The sequence below is a fragment of the Dromaius novaehollandiae genome, chromosome 4 (assembly GCF_036370855.1).
Source record: "Dromaius novaehollandiae isolate bDroNov1 chromosome 4, bDroNov1.hap1, whole genome shotgun sequence".
NCBI classification, from domain to species: Eukaryota; Metazoa; Chordata; class Aves; order Casuariiformes; family Dromaiidae; genus Dromaius; species Dromaius novaehollandiae.
In genome coordinates this window covers 11,422,520-11,441,603 of record NC_088101.1, presented here as the reverse complement: position 1 = coordinate 11,441,603, position 19,084 = coordinate 11,422,520, and the positions used below count along the sequence as shown (strand labels likewise).

The 19,084-nt window shown below is 38.3% G+C and overlaps 1 long non-coding RNA gene across 2 annotated transcripts in view; it reads right to left on the bottom strand.

Moving 5' to 3' along the window:
* The window catches only part of LOC112988285 (uncharacterized), a 48,236-nt gene that overhangs the window by 11,586 nt on the left and 17,566 nt on the right, over positions 1-19,084 (bottom strand). Inside the window, exons 2-3 of one of the 2 annotated variants that reach the window (XR_003260491.2) lie at positions 8,024-8,134; positions 5,052-5,193 (exon numbers count right to left, since the gene is read on the bottom strand). This is a non-coding gene — a long non-coding RNA (uncharacterized LOC112988285). The remainder of the gene's footprint in view (positions 1-5,051; positions 5,194-8,023; positions 8,135-19,084) is intronic. The other variant, XR_003260492.2, reaches the window with a different exon arrangement.

Genomic DNA, 19,084 nt, shown 5'->3' with positions numbered 1-19,084 from the left:
ATACTTGCACCAGCAGCATCCTCTGGCTGGGGGATGCACGCTATTCCTGGATGAGTAGATCTCAGTAAACTTTACTAGGAGACCTCCATAACTGTATAAACTAGTTTAGTAGTCCATATTGAATCCGTTCTTCCTTCTCTCACCAACACAGTATCATTCCCTGCAGTGTTTTAGTATGGTTTAACCTCAGGTAGCTTAGCTGTAAAATAAACTGCTAATATTTGTAGTTAAGAAAAAAATCAGACACTTCCCTAAACTTTTCTGCTCATTGTTGGACAAATATTTTGTGTTGTGTATATTCCCCTATGCCAGTTGCAAACAGGAGGAAGTTAAATGTTTTTGCTTCATGAATGAGTGGAGGAGATTAATAGAGTCAAATAATAATTTCACTACACATCATTCTGCTTCTCTCATTTAAAATATCCATTTGTTTTTTCTTGCCTATCAGTAGCTGTTTTTTTAATAGATACTGTGATGATAGGAACATTAACTAGCTGTATATTTGTGTGTGCTGCATGTGTGATGTGTGTATTCACCGAAATGCACGGGCTAGAGCCATGTGTTTCATGAGTCATTGGGTCTGCAGACCTATATTTAACAATATATGAAAAGTCAGTACTTCATAGCTACAGTGTTGCCCAGATAGAGTAGCTAAATCTTTTCACTAAGAAAAAATGCCTGCAATCACGCCATCTTGAAGTAGTTTTTTTATACTAAAGCATGGGCAACGTTTCTTCAAGCAGCCCTGTTCAATCAGGCTATTGCTATGTATTGCTAGTGCTCCGTGTGTAGCCAAAGAACAGAATGCTGAAGGCCCTGCAAGCCCAATAAGAAAAGGAAAATTGCAGAGAAACACCATCTTTATATATTTCACTGACATGTCAGCCCCCTAATATCATCTTCTGATGCTTGCTGAATATTACTGCTTAAAACAGTAAACATTTCTGCAAAGTTCTTAAATGAAGAAAAGATAAAAAGGCTCTGCCTCTTAAGAATAGTATTATCATTCTCAGGTGCATTAGGAACTGATTTCTTTACTGCTGCTGTGCAGATACTTTTTGGTAGCTAGTCCTGACCACAAATACTTGCATTATGAGCAGATAAAGCTTATGAAAGCTAAGAGAGGAAGCAGACACAGCAAGATCTAGTGAAGTAGAAATGGTCACACAGGTTAATGACAAAGCCAAAAACAGGACCCAGCTTCTAGCTCTATGACCTATCTGTTGAGAGTGTTCTTTCTAGTTTTGTTCCTATGCTTATGCCTTTGACCATTTGCTGTAATAGGCAGCTTGCAGGGTTATTCTAATTGCTCTAATCTCTAACCACCTGCAATGTGCAATTATAGTTTCAGTGATTTTTACCCTCAGCAGCCTGAATAAAAGAAGGGAGAGAGGTAGAATTAACAGAGGCAAACTCTCATTCTCATTTAATAATATGGCCTGGCTACTCTTAATCACTGAATTTTAAATCACAAACAGTTGATACCCTGATGTTTTAAAATGTTGCCAAGGCATTCTAATATTTTAGCATCTTGCACCAAGGCAACAAAGTATGCAGAAAGACCTCACCAGCTGTTCATCCTAGAAGAGTTAACCACCAAATGGGAATAGTCCGTAGCAACACTGACTCTGTGGACCCAAAAGAATAGTCTTTTGCCCACAGGAGCATTAAGTTTTTCTCAAAGCTAAAGTCCACAGGTTCTCTAGTGCAAAAGAGTTTTGTTAACAGTAGATGGCATCCTTCTCCTAACTGGCCAATTTGAAACATCTTCCTGCCTGCACATTAGTCAAAACTACCTCTAACCAAATGCTCATACCTGTTTACTTCAGGAAACATGGTAGCTGCAAGAGCTCTCTTTTGTGAAAGGAGTGGGTTTGACGATCAGTTTTAGAATAATCTTAGTATAACCTGAGACAGACCTGCTTTCTTTGTCCTTGGTTGTGCCTTCTTTGCGCATTTTTACCAGAGCTTCTCCCAGGCTGTACTTTTCCCACAACTCTTGCCAACAGCCTCTTCATCTATTTCCCCTGTTCCAGCTGGGCTGGTCTTGAGCTGCAGTTTCTAATGGGCTGCTTGGCCTCACATGCAGGAGGTAATTAAACCCATATATACTTCTTTGCTGTGTGACTTGGGCATATCCTGCTCTTCTGCTAACCGGATTACAAATATTTGTGTATTCTGGTGTGGACTGACTTGCTTAAAATATTGTAGAAAGTGTCTAAAATCCTTATAGAAAATCAAGGTACTGTATTTCTTGGCCCTTCTGTAAATTAAACTGCTAACCTCCAAAACCAAGGCCAAATAAAGAGTCTTCTGCATGAAAAACCAAGGCCAAATAAAGAGTCTTCTGCATGAAGAACAGTGTCCCATTTGTAACTGTAATCACCTGTGGAAAATAAACTGTTTCCGAGACACCTGTGCTAACCAGCATCTCTACTGGGGCTTAAGCTTGATATATTGTTGATTTCAGTGGGGCTATGCTTTGGCACACAATTAAGCACATTTGTAATTCCTGTCTTTGAAGTTACACTGGTGTAAAGGCTTGCCTGCACAGACCTCATGGCAGGATAAAGATTTTAATTTTGACATGACATGAATAAACCTCTGATATTAGCTGTCACTTTACTCCTAAAAAGCTTGATTATTGCTATCTCAGCAGTATTCTTATCTTATTTTCTGAGCTAACCAGTTCTCTGCCTGCAGCTGGGGTAAATAGGAGGTATACTTTTCAAAAGCACACAGTTTTATCTAACTTTGTTTCCAGTGAAGTCAGGAGAGTTTTAGCACTGATTTCAGCACAACCAGAATTAGGCCAGCACTGAATGTATTTCAAAATACTATACTGACGTCCTGAGAACCTTACTGAGTTCTCACATGGCTACTTAGATAATATCAGTGCCCAAGAGACAGGAGCTTCTGACTCTCATTTAAATCTATCCTTGCGCTCCACAGCTTATGGTGTAGTTATATCCTAAATGGAGGGAGTGAGTACTTGCCCTTCCTTTCAGAAGTGGAAGTGAGTAGATTGCCTACTTTCACAGAAAGCAGGAATCGAATAAAACAAGCTTATTTTTCTTTGGAAGAAAACAATAAAAATAATAAACTGCATAGAAATTACTTGGGAAACCTAGTCATCATGCTTTAAATTTCAACTTCTCCACACAAAAATTTTTAGGTTCAAAGATTACATTGTTCTATTTTGAATTTAATGATGAACTTGATCATGAAGTTTTCTTTTCGTGGGCAGCAAGATAAAATGACCTAAGTCCATGTCTAGGGAGTTTTGTTTGTTACCACACAGTACAATAACTGTGTATTTTTTTTGACAACAACAGAAAATTCAGTTCAAAGTTCCATGAATAAATGCCATGAAAACTGATAAAAATACAACTTATCAGTAAAACAGCAAAGGTTACTAGCCAAGGGCTTCTCCATTTGTTGTTCTAAGACTATGGCAACTACAAATCTTTCATGACGGTTTCTGGGTTTGTAGGTCTTGAAGAAGGAAAGGTCTTTCTTGAGTTTCTATAGAGGCAGTGCATTAATTTTTGAGACAGATTGGTGACAGGTTGGTATCTTTTTGTTCCCTTAATTTTACACTGGGTTCACATAGTCACATTTTTTAATGGAAGCTCTGTTTACAGGATATCTTCTAATTCACATCTAGTTATTGCAGGAACTCACATGCCTACCAAAATAGTTGAGTTTTGCAGGTGTGATTTATGCTGCAGTAGTTGAGATTCGCTCCATTTCGTTGAATTGTCAGTGTAAGATAAAATAGGACCTGCAGGATCAGAAATTTTACTTAATTTTGTGTTAATGGGAATCATACTGAGCATTCTGAACTTACACTGTCTAGAAGCAAAAACACTGTCCATTATGAAAGATTCTGCTCTTTCCACATGAAGAATTTTAACTGAAACTACAGTTCCTTGTGCACATCTAATTTGCCCATACTCTATTCCTTTTTATACAGATTTTCTGGCAAAAAGAAAGTACACAAAGAACATGAGGCATAGTCTTTTTAAGACATATTGAAGAACTTTGTATGTTTTCCAGTATAAGGTCTCCAGGCCTTATATTCGTCACCTTTTGCGTGACTATTTCAGTCCTTTTGGGGTTTTAGATTTAAGATTGTTCCTTATAGCTAGCAGGATCAATTCTACACTCAGATATGCATTTACAATTTCGAAGTAAGACAAAAAGTGGGTGTGCACTTTTATGTCTGAGAGTTTCCCATGACTAGTACAATCTAATCAGCTCATTCTTAAAAGTCTGAAGATGAAAATAATAACCACTGTAAGAGGCTAAGTCTTTAAAAAAACACTCAGTCTTGGTATCTGAGAGGATGTCACAGGTCAGACATAGTAGCTGGACTCTGTCATTCCTAGCCTGAGAAATGGGCATTTGTCTGTGCAGGTCATAGTTGAGTACTAGTTCTAGGATACTAGTGTTGTTACTTTGTTTTGAATTTTTATTGGACATAGGTCATGGTTAGCAGATTAAAATATATTTGTCATTTGAAAGCTTTGAACATTTTAAATGTTTGCTCTTTTTTGAACTGCTTTGGTTTCAGAACACAGAACATTTTTCCCAGGGGCAATGAATTTCCCCAAAATTTGGTGCTGGCCTTACTCAGCCTTCTGTTATGAGTTTTACTATTGACTTCAGTAGGAGCACAAATGGGTGAGTGGCATTCCTGGTCAAGCAGCAACTATCACATAAAGTAGACCTGATCAGAATAATTTATTGAACAGTTTTCACATAAAATGTCACTCAGTTGAATCCAAAATGTTTCACCTGAAACATCACAGTTCCAATAAACTTTTGGCACATCAGCATTTAGGTTTCCTACAGAACCTGGGATTAACAGCCTCCAGGGAAACAGGCCCAGTGCTTGTATGATTTCTAGCTTTTGGGCAACCCAGTCAAATGAACCAAGAAGATCAGTGTTCTGGGATGAATGGCCGTGACAAAGCATCCAGCTCCCTGAGATGAAGCTGGGAATCCCCAAACCCTTGATTGTCCCGAGACCTTTGAGGCTACAGTACCTGACTGCAACAAGATACTGGAGGCCACTGGACTCCTGTTAGTGTCAGGTTCTCAATGTTTCCAGGCTCCCTGTTCTTTTACCAGGAGCTGAGTCCTTGGTCTTGGCTCAGGACTGGGTTCTCCGCTCTGCAAGTAGGGACTCTGAAAAATATGGTTCAACACAGAGTTTGCAGAGCTTTTAGCTTCTCTTCCCAGGGAGCCAGGAGTCTGGCAGTCTTAGGCAACCCTGACATGGAAAGCACTTATTAAGAGACAGGAGGCATATATAACATACACATCAGGCAGTCTGACTAGTTATGTATGCACAGGGACAGGAGTACACCCTGCTCCTGCAAGGTGCACAGCCATTTTGCAAAGAGAGGCAGAAAGGTCCAAGTGTTACCAACCTTTAAGTTTTTATCTTAAGCCATGATATTTTTCGTACATTTCTTAAAGCCTGAGTTTCTAGAATCACATGATTAAACTAGTGTTTCAAATAGTAATTTTTCAACATCACAGGTCAGATTGACCTGTGGGTGCATACAACACAAACATCTACCTCTAAGGTGGCTGTCTAGACCCTTTCAGTAATTAGTGTAGATCTAATCAGTATAGTAGTGAGTTCTTAGGCAGGGTTCATCTTCTAAATCAAGTACCTGCTTTTGATTAGAAGACCTGTGTTCCTAAATCCATGGCTACATAGACTAGACCTACGCTGACTTGAAAGGAAGCCTCGGGTCTCCTTGCAGTCAAAGGAGCTCAGGTACCTCTACTGTGGACACCTGAAGCTAGGTAAGAGGAATCTATGTTTCCACTTCATATTTCCAGTCCTCAGAGTCATGGAGAGAAGTGAGAAACCCAAGTGCCCTTGAAAACCCAGAAGCTGGATAAAGCTAATTCTAAATGAATTTTTATGATTTAATTTCATGAATTACTTTTGAGACCTGTAGATTACGAATACTTTTGATTGGCAATACTGAGCCACTCTTGGGAGAGAATAGAAGCCATTTGAACTGAAAGCAAATGTCAAGGACTCCCAGCATGGGGTTGGAGGGCAGTGTAGATGAATGGCCTAGCGAGTATACCCACTAGCTAATTGATCGAAAAGACAACACTAACATCTTCCTGTGCAAAGAGTTTGTTAGTATTTCTTTTCATGACTTGAGAATAATTCTCACATTAGCATTTAAATTTTTAAAAACTAGCTATTTAGACTTTGCAAAGCAACAGATACATCCAGTGCCTCTTTGTAACTGGGTTGCATTTGGTTTTGTTTAGACTTTTTAATTTCTCCAGTGCAAATATCTGGACTAATCCTTTTATTACTTATGTAAGAGAACTATATGAACCATACATATTTTTAGTAGGCTTAATCACATTTTTTGGTCCCTGATGAAATTTTTCTGATTCTTGGAATGTACTGAGGAACCTCTCGTTTAAAATCAGGCCTTCCTGAAGGCAGTCAAATTAGGCACTCACAATTACTTGTCACTTTTGAAAATCTTAGCCAAAGTTTGCCAGCACCACTCTAAAAATAATCCCAAAAAACATTTCCTTGGTTTCATACCATTTTTCAGTCATTTCTTTGCTTCTTTGGCGATGGGAATCCCTGTTTTCCTATATCACATTTTATATTATAACGAATAGAGGTAAAGGAAAACAGATGAAGGAAATGGCAACCAGCAGAAACATAACTTTTTGTTGGTGCTGCGAATCAAATTCTCTTCTAAGAGATCATTATGTTTTGGTAATACCAGTGGGAGTTTGATTTATGTTTAAGTGAGTAGTGGACCTGGAAACTGCAAACCAAAGATCACTTTATAAATGTTGTCTGTTTGAATGTTGCTTCAAAAGCTTTCAGCTGTTAAAAACAATTGATTTTTTGAGACAGAAAAGTACACAGGCTTAGGTTTGACTAATTGAACTTTGCTTCTGAGGCTAAGGCAAAAATGTTGAAATGCTTCACTGTGTTTTTAGACTAACCTGCAGGGACAGAAAGCTTCATGTTGGATTCATGACAGCGGAGCCTCAGGGTTCATTATAACAGATTAACATGCAGGAGTGGATTTTTTTTATTATTATGTCAGTGAGTAAATGGTAATGCTAGCTCTCACAATCAGTGTCCTCTTAACCTGCCTTTCAAAAGAATGGAACAGAGGCTGTCCTAGCTGTAGCAGGCCTGCTTTGCAGGCTGCAGAGCTCTGGACCCAGTTTCTTCCAGTCCATCTTTACCCATCTGCTCTCAGGGCTTCCAAGTTCCCTGAGATGATGCCGGGAACTGAGTCCTACCTCTATCCAGATACTGGCTATAAGCAAACTGAAAATTCTTGCTTCTATAGGAATGCCTGAAAGGTACAATGTCTTTGACTAAAACTGTGATAGAACTTCGTTCGGTATATGCTGCGCTGAGACGAATCTCCCCCACACATGAATCTGTCTCTCCTGGGCTGTAAGCAGCACAACGTTGCTACAGCACAGAGGACCTGCGAATGGCTCTATAAACTTCTATTCTCCTGTGAAGGTGTCAGTTCAGGCCCCGACTCTTAGCTATAGAAATTCCTAAGGCAGTAAGGGATATGTGAGAAAGAAAATGCCATTCCTGGTCCAGGGCTTCTTTTAAAATAAACATCTTTCCAGGTTTCAAGGTTGCGAGAGCTTTACATTCAGGAATTGCTTACTCAGACATGGAGAAAAGAATGAGAGCAGAATCACTCTCTTTTTCTCCTTAATGCTTGAACATTTACAAGTTGTCTCAAATAGATAAACCAGTCATTTTCTGAAAAAAACCCAAAACAAATATGAAAGAACCCAGGGGCCCTAACAGAAAAAAAACAACACAAACTCAGAGAACAGTAAAACAGAATCTGTTTCTATGCAGATGGACTTGAAAGGGGCAGTGTTAATCAGACCTACAGTTTTTAGACCAGAATGGGAAAAGTGTAAGTTTACAATGAAGTTAAAGGAAAAAGAGGACAAAGTAGGAGTGTCTTACATTACTGAGGAGCAAAGGCCGTGAGTAGTCCAGTGACATTCCAGTGTTCAGTTGCAGACTTGGAGAGTCCATGTAGAATCTCAGAAATTCTGCAAACGTCCTTTTATACCACTAGACAACAAATTTTTTTAAAACCGTTAAAGAATTTCAAGTTGGGACCAAAAGCAGTGGCTTCCAGATTCATTAGTTCATTTTTAAAATACTTCCCTTCTGATTTTTAGCAAATAGATGTACTTAAACTTACAAAAAAATTTCTAGCAGTGTTATTTCTAAATGGGAGGTCACAAATAAACACATTAAAAGAATTAAAACCAAAATAACTTTGCACATTCCCTGCAGTTCCTCAGAAGTTTCATTATCCATTTTACTGCTAAAGCTGAAGTACATCAAACCTAGAAAAGATGTATTAACAATCTCTTGCCAAATGAAAGCTTTCAGGTTTGGTTCTTGAGTGAACTGCGTTCACTGAATGGTTCTTCTATAATGCCAAAGACCGTTTAGCTACTGTTGACTGCAGTTGCACTTTTCCAGGCACAGAGCCACCAGGAATTTCCTTGAGGTTGAATACCATTTATTGGCTATCGGAAACAAAATAGCCATGACAGACTGGTGAAAAGGATGAACCACACAGACTCTTGACTGAGAATTTTCAGAGAACTTACAGTAGCTCTGTTAAGAGCTTGAGGAATGTGTAAAGTAGTGAAGAGGCTCACAGCTGAACATAGCATGAGTAGAATAGATTCAACAACAGTTTATCAAGCATGAAAACACGTGAAAAATTTGTCAAAATTTGTGGGAAGTGAAGCACACAAATAAAAAGTAGAGAGTAAACAAAATAAATGCTTTGTGTACTATTGAAAAAACACACTAATGAAATTTCAAAGGTGCCATATACATCAACTGCCCATTTTTTAAAAATGACATCTTAAAGAAGAATGCAAGCAGCCATTCAGAAGGTGAGATTCTGTGCATGTACGACATCAGCAGCGTACAAAAGAGCAAAAATAGGTGGATCATAAAATTCAAAATGACACAGGCTGCAAAGCTCCGATAGCAGCACGGAAACTAGAAACTGAGTGCCAAATAGGTTCCAGGGCACAAACAAATGTGCCGGATTCCAGCGGCCTCCAGAGAATTATGTAAGAGGAAGAAAAAAGATTGCTACGAACAGTTATATCATGGCACAAACATCATATCACCACAAAAATTTAAATGACAAGTAATGTGTCAAAGAAATATATAAACAATACTGAAGCAAAAAGTTCTTTCAGATAAAGGGAGTGAATTCATGAGCTGAGTAACACTACAATTAGTATAAATCTTTTTTACATCTATTCTGCAAATTGATGTGCACTTTTACTCCTACCAAAACATTTCTGTGATGTTTTTGAGGGATGTTCTAACTAGGAATGGATAAAATGATCAAGCCAGTAAGTACATCTACTTTGCAGATTACTGACTATAGTGAGAGAAAAAAAGTCATGAGGACGTGAGAAGAAGAGACATAATTGCTAAAGCCACAGAACTGGCCAGTTGATAGCCCTTACAAAAGACTGAAGGCTGCACATTTGGACAGAGTCAAGCACCTTAATGCATTAAAAAGGAGTCAATATGAAATGCCTACAATCAATAATATATTACCTCACCTGACAAAACAAAACCGTTTTTGTACTTGATGCCAAAGGCTGATATTGGCAACTGTTACTTGATAAGGAAAGCAGCTGCATCACCACATTTTGGATTTCATGAGACAGATGGGCAGGGATATTTATGAATGCCTTGGCAATCAGACCTATAGTGGATGAAAAGCAGAAATGGCAATAAGACTTGCTAACAGGACTTAGTTTAGACTTAGTTAATGTCAAAACAATGTGTTTTGGATGTAAAGACAGCATAACGAGAACTATAGCAACGTATAAACTCAAGCTCTTCTCCCTGATCAATGGACATTGGGAGATGGAAAAAAAAGGTGTTTGGTCTGTAGCTGATTGCTGCACTGTGCATGATATGCTTGCTAACTTACCACAGCTTTCCCCCAATCGGTGGAACAAATACTAAAGATATCACACCTAAATGCTATGATTAAATCATATCAAACCTTTCATAAAAAACTATTTAACATAGTTTCTTCCATGTCAGCCTAATGTATGTAAACCTTCAGGATGACTAGAGGATGGAGATGAAAAAGAGAGACAGTTCATATTCAAGGTGAAGCAAGGAGTGGGGACTAACTTCCCCATTCTGAAATTTCAGTGAAATTTTGCAGAGTGAATGAATAAGCAGTCACAAAGCACATTGCCACAAAGATGGGGATAGGGACATTGTTTATAGAAGTAGGACAACCAGGATCATTAATTTTCCTAACACCCATATAACACTATACACAGAACTGAAAAGAAATGTCTTGCAATCACATTTGTGTGTGATAACTTCCATCAGTATGGTCGGGACAGAAAGTCTTCAGAAACTACTATAAATGATCAGAGATCATTTTTAAGAAGCACCCCATGCACCCCCAAAACACTATCGAGTGATGTTCTTGAAATAGCAGTGCTATAACTGAGACACTATGAGATGCACATAGATGATTTCTCAACCAACAGTCCTAGATCATGAAGAGAAAGCTATGGAAAATGCATTTTTCCTCCTAAGAGAAGGTGTCATTTAAAGCAACTGTATACCAGGTTGAAGGCGGGGACTTGAAAGAACAAGAATAAGCTATATAGAGCAAAAATATCCACAAGTCACTGTGGTCACAGGGTCATGATTAACACTAGCATCCTACGGATACTTAGAAGATCTGCGTATGAACAAAAGGTATCATATATAAAAGCAATATACCATTAAACATATATTCATGGGAAAAGATATTCTCTAAAATATACATTAGAGCCACTTTGATGTCTCATAAACAGATAAAGACCTAGTGAGTAGCTATGGCATGTGTAGAAAATAAAGGGGCAAGACAATGAAAATGCACAACATTTCTGATAGAGCACAAGGTAAATCAGGAATGCACATAAAGTATCTCGTTACTGTAGACCATTACTCAGATTTTTGGGAGTAAGATAAACTGTCAAATACTGCTGCAGTGATAAGTGTAAGCAAAGCAGTGTAGCATTTCAGTGGGTACTAAACTACAATAATTGTTTTGGAGCAAGTCAGTGCAATTTAGCTAGGAACAGGATTTTAGATACATCTTCATTATATTATAGCCAGTCAAATAGTAAAAATGAACTAGTGGATAATCTTCCCAATGCTGTCTTAAAGAGCACAGCAAAAAGAAAAGCAATACATGCAAATGCAACAAGAATAAGAAAAAACTCTCACAGAAGCTTTATGCTGACAGTCTTAATTATGTGCAATTGCCTGTGGAGTAAAGGACAAGACAGGAAAGAAAGGGGAAAATGTACAGTTCTGAAACCTAATATAACCTAGAGACTAGCAGCTTAGCAGAAAAATTTAAGCCAAAGACTATGTCTGAATCATTTTTGAATTGTGTACTCGAAAGTAAATATCTGCTGAATCGATACCTCGTTGCTCAGGGAAGGCAGCAGAGAACTCACTTTAATGAAGCTATAAATCCATACAGTCCTGCAAATGCAAAATGGTAACATTGACTATATGGAGTATAGTGAAATAGGCGGCCTACTGAGACCTGTTCAACCAGACATAGAAACAAGACAGACTTGTGCTGGGACCTCCACCAAACCGCTTGTGAAGCCTACCAAGGCCTTTAGGGCTAGTATGGTGTGATAGAACCTTTTCCCAACTCCTGCCAGAGTAAATACCATTTTAACAGGAGCAATTTAGGGGCTACTTAAACAAAAAGAAAGGAATAACTTAAAAAAGCAGAAGCATTAAATGTGTGTGGGTGTGGGTGTGCACGCGCCTGTGTCTGTGCCTGTGTCTCTTCAGGTGAACTTTGGAGGGTATTATGCCAAATTATGTAATCAGGTTATCAGATTCAAGCTTAATTTTACTACTTGGAGAACCTGTGTCCACCATGTGTACCCATACATATACAAAACTTATTTTCACACACATATGAAACCTTTCTTTTTTTGGATGATTTTGAGCATAATTAAGAAAGCTCTGCTTTGCAGATGGGCTTGATGAGAGAGTGTGTGGAAGGATGAGGTCTTTTCCCTCACTTCGGCACAGAACTGCTTGGTTTTGAAGTGGTAACTATATTAAAAGGAACAGCAAAAATGAGTGAAGGATCTGGGGAAAGATCTTTGCATCCTTTCTGTTCTTTCGTGGGATAGAGGCAGAGGATACAGAGTTCTGCTTGACTTCTTTCCAGTGGAATCCAAAAGATTTTGTCCAACTCATCGTGTCTTTTACACATACACTTCTTTTACGCATACCTGCCACTCTGGTCTGTGTTCTGGACTTTGGCATGAAGTTCCGCTTTGCAAGATTATTTAGGTGTTGAGGATGCAGATTTGGGCTCTTGAATCTTCTCCAAAAGAAAACTGCAAGAGTTAGTCACTAAACTGCAAATCGAGCTTATTTGAGTTAGGTTCTTGACTTATTAAGGTGCATTTGAATATCTTGTGAGACTATGAATAGTCATGCTATTTGATATAAAAATACTTACTTGGATGAGAGAAAACTCTGCAAAACTGAACATGAATGGCTGATCACCAAAATGAATGCCCTAACAACAGTTCTGAGGATGTGCCGAAAGATACACCCTGTTCTGGGTATACAGTTTAGTATATGTTACGATCTCTCTGCCTATTCTGCTACAGTAATCAAATCCTTTCAGTGTTTATATATGCGTATCAGATGAGCGTATTTTGCTTATTCTTGCTCATTTTATATCTAAGAGTCCATCTCTATTCAAATAAAAGACATATATCTGTTTCAGTTGTTTGACTTGTTTTACATGTGAGCCAAGCATCAGTGATAAGAATAGCAAACATAATCCACCAGAGCAAAAAAAAGACCTGTAGCTGACCATGTTTCCAAAACCCCAGACACTTATTTAGAAAGGTACTGATAATTAAAGTTATTAAAAAATGAGGTACAGTCTAATGGAAAAAAATACTGGCTAAGCCCCATGTCTGTAAGCACAGCAAGGAAAACAGGAGATGGTAACACCTGTTTTGGGCTGATCTCACTTCCACCCACAGGTAGATTAAAAGGGAAATAGCATTCTTTTTGCTGGATTCATCCACTTCAGCAGAATAGGCTACGAACACCCCTCCGATGATGAAGAAAAACATTGCTATTTGGCTGCCTTCCTTTGTGTGATCATGAGATAGGTTGAAAAAAAACCAAAGCAAAACAAGAAACCAAAATCACCTCCAAAACAGAACTGCAATTACTTGCAGTAGCTATGATCCTGGCACAGGCATATCTCAAGGTTTGGTAAACTGTCCTGCCTTCATTTTTGAGATTACTATTTTTATTGATTTGCACAAACAAAACTGTTGGCCTTTAATATAAAGAAGAAACAGCAGTAATTAAAGTTGATTACCACAGAATTGGGGGGTTACTAATAGCCTTTATTTTCTGAGAGATCGCTTTGAAAAGGACTAACTTTCCAGAAGTGCTCTGGTAGTTGTTCTCCTTATGTTTTATCGAATTTGTTACTCAAAAGGCTCATATAATTTTTAGTACTTCTTGATCTACATATTTTATTTTTTTTAGCAGGAATATTAATCCCACTGGAATATGAATAGCTTTTCCTTCAACTACTAAATTCTTTCCACTCCCCTCCAATCTCCTTCAAGTGCAGATCACCTGGACATAAATGCGAATGGGTGCTTCTTTCTGATAAAGGAGGTATTGTTGTAAAATCTGTGGTTCAGAAACTCTATAAAAGCTATTGTTCTACCACGGCATCTCTTCATTCCTACTAATTATACAGTATCCTACATGAGATAGCTCACAGCACAAACTGCAGGCTGGCCATAAGCAGGACAGAAGTTTGTTAAATGGTGTTTAATGGTGTCAAATGGTGTCTGAACATGTTTCTCCAATAGGAGTTTGAGAAGGAAGTTTTCCACTTTGTATCTGCTCTTCCACTTTGCACAGCGTGGCATGGTGAAAATGTTTAAAAATGATGCATACTTTTTCCCCAAGTGAATTAGACTTGGAATTACTTTCCTTTGATCTCCCACATCTGAAAACATACTAGTTTCTATCTGCAACTTCGCACATAATTGTGTGTGCAGATGCATTCATCTTAAAATGCAATTGGTATGTTCCTTTCTATAGTACCAGGACAACTTTGTTGAAGGTTCACCCAAAGCATGGAGGCATTGAGTAACAGGAAGCTCGGTATAATATTTAATATTGTTGAACAAACATCAATGCTGGAGTTCAAATCTCTCTTTCAGCAGTGATATGAAATGTTGGCATGAAGTGCAGGACAGACAACAGACGATATCTAGAAATAAACATGGACCCTGTATTACAAACTTACATATTAACTCTAGGGCACCAGTGGTATTCTTGCTAACACTGCACAATGCTGGAGGGGAAAATTCCAGATAGCTTTCAAGATGCAGCACTAAATATTGAGGCTTTTTCTTGTGCTAAATTTCATGATAGCCTAAAAGATTTGAATCTCCTAATCTTTAGGTGTCATTTTTTGAAGAATGCTTTGTGAAGAGAGTCAGATACACATTTCAAGAGCCATTTTAAGGCATGATTTGTCACTACCACATTTTTCACCACTTTGACTTGAGCAATGTTACAGTCTGGTTGCATTTTATAGTCAGTTTACTGTTATCAACAATACACCTAAACACATGCTTACGTCTCACTGAATGCTCTATTAGGATTTGAAAGGAGACAGGTACAAGATACAAGAAGATTAGGCTTATGTTTGTAGCATGGTAGTATTTTCCGTTTTTAGAGTGGCTTTCATTGGATCAGAAGGAACCCACTGGATCACTGAGTCAGCTCCTTCCATCACTTTTATTTGAGATCTTGGAAAAAGCACGGTTTAGTTATCCATCATGCAGTCTCTCACCATTTATATCAATAATCATACGTATCAATGCAAAATGTGTGTATAAGCCTCCAAACTCAGAATACGAGTATATCCAAACGTCAGTGATTTAAGGGACAATGCAAAAAATGCAGGGTAATTTTCAGCCATTCCGAAGGCAACAGGTTAATAAAGAAGGCTGAAGTTTTAGCCATTGCTTGTTCTTTGAGAAAGGGATGTTGTCAGTAGAACTGATAACAGACTGAAGGATTTAAACAGCTCTTCCCTGGGATCCTGTTAGGGTAAAGCAGCACAGGTCTGAAAAGTCCAGGTTATTTATCAAAATTCCCATTATTCCCCAGATGGCTGGAATTTTGCAACAGCTACCTGAAAATAATCCCTACTTCTATCATGAAAAAAACAGGATGCTTTTCTGGAAATTTGCTTCCCCCCCACTATTCTTTATATTAGAGTTATCCAGATCACCTGTAATTCCTAAAATAAAGCCTTGTTCCTCTAAATCACTAACAAACTATTTTTTACCTGCCAAGATATCAAGAGTAATCTTAGGAAAATGCAAAACTTCTCTACAAAAGCAACAGCTAGTACAGATTTCATTGTCTCTAAATGTTCTTTCAATTAATTTTAGGTTTACACAATTATTCATAAAGAACAGAATGGTCTTTCTGAAAGACAGGATGCATAGTTTTGATATTTTTCTAAATGAAAATTGTTTGAAAATATTTTAGGCTTAGACATTTCATTTGATTTAAGCCATTTTTTAAAAACTCAAATTCAGAAACAAAGTGAATTTTTTTTTTGATTTTGTGAAACTCCCAGCAAACTGAAAATTGAATTAGTCACACAGTTCCCAATAAGAATTATTTAAAATAGTGGTAAAACTGCTCCCTTCATAAAAATTAGAGGAATAGAAGAGTGAACTTAATAGGCTACATTAAGACTAAGGAAGTATTAGAAAATCTCTCTTAATTATACTGAGACAGTTGCTACCACCGGCAATGAGGTGCCGGGGGAAGAGCACGACATCTAGCAATGCACTGAGGATAGGTGTGTGGATTGAAGTCTCACCACCAGAGGGAGAAACTAAGCAAAAGTAGCAGCCTGCTGTCAGAAGGAGCTTTTGCTGCAGGTTTTCAGCTGCAGCAGAGGGCAGTAGCAGCAGCATTGTCCACTACCGGGGATCTGGAAATCCATCTGCTTTGCAGTCTCTTGGAGAGGAAATGTTAACTACTCCGGTTTTGCAGTTTTTTTCCCTTTTTTTTTTTTTTTTCCTCCAGTAATCCTTCCTGTTTGGAGAACCTTGAAGATTAAACTTTAGAATTACGAGAACATGTCCTTATTCCTTTTTGTATTACTTTTGCAGTAATGAGATTCTAGGCTTCGTTGACTACTCTCCATCTTAACTCTGCCTAACCATGTGTTGTCGGCATTAGATGTATATATTTGTCTATATTCATATTCATGTATATTCTGTAGTTGCAGTAGAAATAGGTTTTACTGAACTAACATTAGCAGCACTGAGGTCATTCTGCTGTTCTAATAAAGTTTTAATTTTGATATTACGCTTGTAAGCAGTCTTGTTAACTTTAATAGGACCATTCACATGCTTAAAGTATGTGCCCAAATGTTTATTTAGCACTTCTTAGAGGTAATTTCTGTCAGTACCTAAGAGACACTTTCAAGAGTTAGCTCTTTTGTTGACTCCTGTTACATCCTGTATCCTGCCTAGAACTTGAAACACCAGAGTCCTAGGTAGTAAAGCTCAACCTGCTGATTTCTACCCTGTGATTAGAAGAGGAGATGAGTCACAAGTGAGAGAGGTAGTTTAGGAAGCTGCTCTGAATGGTCTTTCTCTGTTATAAGCTGTTGTCATTCACCTGATTCTTGAGCCCTTTCCTTTGAATGGGAGGAAGGAAGAGGATTGCTTCCGGAAGTCTCCCATATGCCTAAAACTTAACTTTTAAGAACAGCATTTGCAGAAGAGCTACCATTTCCACTATCATTCTGATTTGCCCTCAGTTTGGCTCACCCAGGGTGTCTTCCAAGCTCTCATCTCCCAGTTCTTTGCAGACTGCTGCAGTCTTGTCTGGCTGGAATTGAAAGAGTGGCCTTTGAGGCTAATCTCTTATTTTCTGTATATCGGGCAGTGAATAAGAGCCTGGGGATGTAAGATACACAGGCACGCTAGGTGCTCAGATATATTCAGACAAATAGATGTTTTGCTGGTGCAAACTGGAAGTGAGATAAGAACTTTACAATGATAAAAAGTGTTTTGAAAGGATACTTAGGAAAACAAGAGAACCTATAGATGGTGACTGCTGAGACGACAGGAGTAGTGGGATTGGAGAAATGAGAGCAGATGATGGAGGGACAAGAAGAAAATCTGTAGAGGAGGGAAGTCAGCAGGCAGTGGTCGCCAGGAACTTTCATTTCACCTCTGCGCTTGAGTTGCAAATGCTAACTATTTTAACTTCACAGGAAGTAATAGTACCCAACCAGAACATTTTAAGCAAATATGTAAATGGGTTAATTACTATATTAGATCATATCCATGCTGCATCTGATAATGAAAAATATCAGGTGCTTTAGGGAAGGGGCAATAGTGAGAAGTCATCTAGTTTCAGTGAAATTTCTGTCTAAATATGACTAAATTGAATGAAATACAGTGGAGACAGGGACTGGGCTTTGAACCCAAAAAAGAATTAGAAAAACACAGGTCACATCACAATGAAGAGATCTCATTTCTAGGAGGAGAAGATAGTGAATCAGCTGGAGAGGAAAATGTTGTCTTATGTTAATGGACATTACGTAGTGAAAACCTGAGACTGGGAGGGATGAGGAAAGCATACCAGGCAGGTGAAAGCAGGATTGAAAATTATGGAAAAGGACTTTAAGGGGAGTTAAAGATGTTATTCAGTCTATCCCCCTCCCTCCGATATCCTTATCAGCTCGTCATACACTAATGGAGTGGTAGAGAGCTTTCAAGCTGGCTATACCATCACAATGGTTTTAACAGCTTCTCTCAGGCTGGTGACTATTTCCTCCAGAGATTTCGGCAGTTCTTGCAAACTAAAACTTAAGTAATTGACTGCAATAGGTAAGGGTACTTCTCTACATTCTCTGTTAAAGAGGCCGAAGGACTGACTGATGTCGGCTGTGTAAACGCATGCTTCTGGCCGCTCGAACAGCAGTGTGAACAACGCATAGGAGTTCAGCTCTCTTGTATATTCTCCATCAGCTCCCTATTAAAACATGGTGAAATCAGCTGGTGTAAATCATAGTATTTCCCACTGTGGAACTACATCACTCCACACTCAGTAAGAGTCCAAGAATTCAGAAGCCAGTTGAAATTTGAGAAGCCATTTACCCGTACCTTTGTGTTCATCACTGCATTTTACTAGTATGTAATTATTCTTATACCAAGTACTACTACTTTTTTTTTTTTTTTTTTTTTTTAACTCTAACTAAATATTCTGGAAAAATAATTTCAATTTTATTCCATGTCCTGGGGCTGTGTGTAAACTTTTCACAATTCTTCCTGTGTATGATCTCCTAAATTACTGACTAATCAATAGAAACCTTTCAAAGAGGAGAGCAGTGCATAATGGAGAGATTACTCTTAGGAGGATGTTAATACAAACGAGAATTCTTTGCAAAAATTATGAAATGACAGGTCTTGCAAATGTTTACACATATATTTGGCAGTTAGCTGGATCACAATGAATAGCAGCACCCACAGAAAAACAGAACCTGGCCTTGCAAATCAGATGCTCAAATCAGCCCTTTTGCTGTCTGGCCAGCCTTCTTCTTGGATGTTACCCTAAGTGTATGACTGGAAATATGGGGTGAGGTACAGTCTTATGCAGTTTAAGTGTGTCAATTCCAAATTACTGACACAGATTCAGTGTCTGAATTAAATTGTTCCACTCTGGAGCTACACAGATTGTGAGATTCAAATTCTTTGGTACTTGTTCCACACTTGTAACTTTTGTTTCTTTGAAAATTCAGAAGCCAGTTGAAATTTGAGAAGCCATTTACCTGTATCTTTGTGCTCATCCCTGTATTTTACCAATATGTACTTATTTTTATAC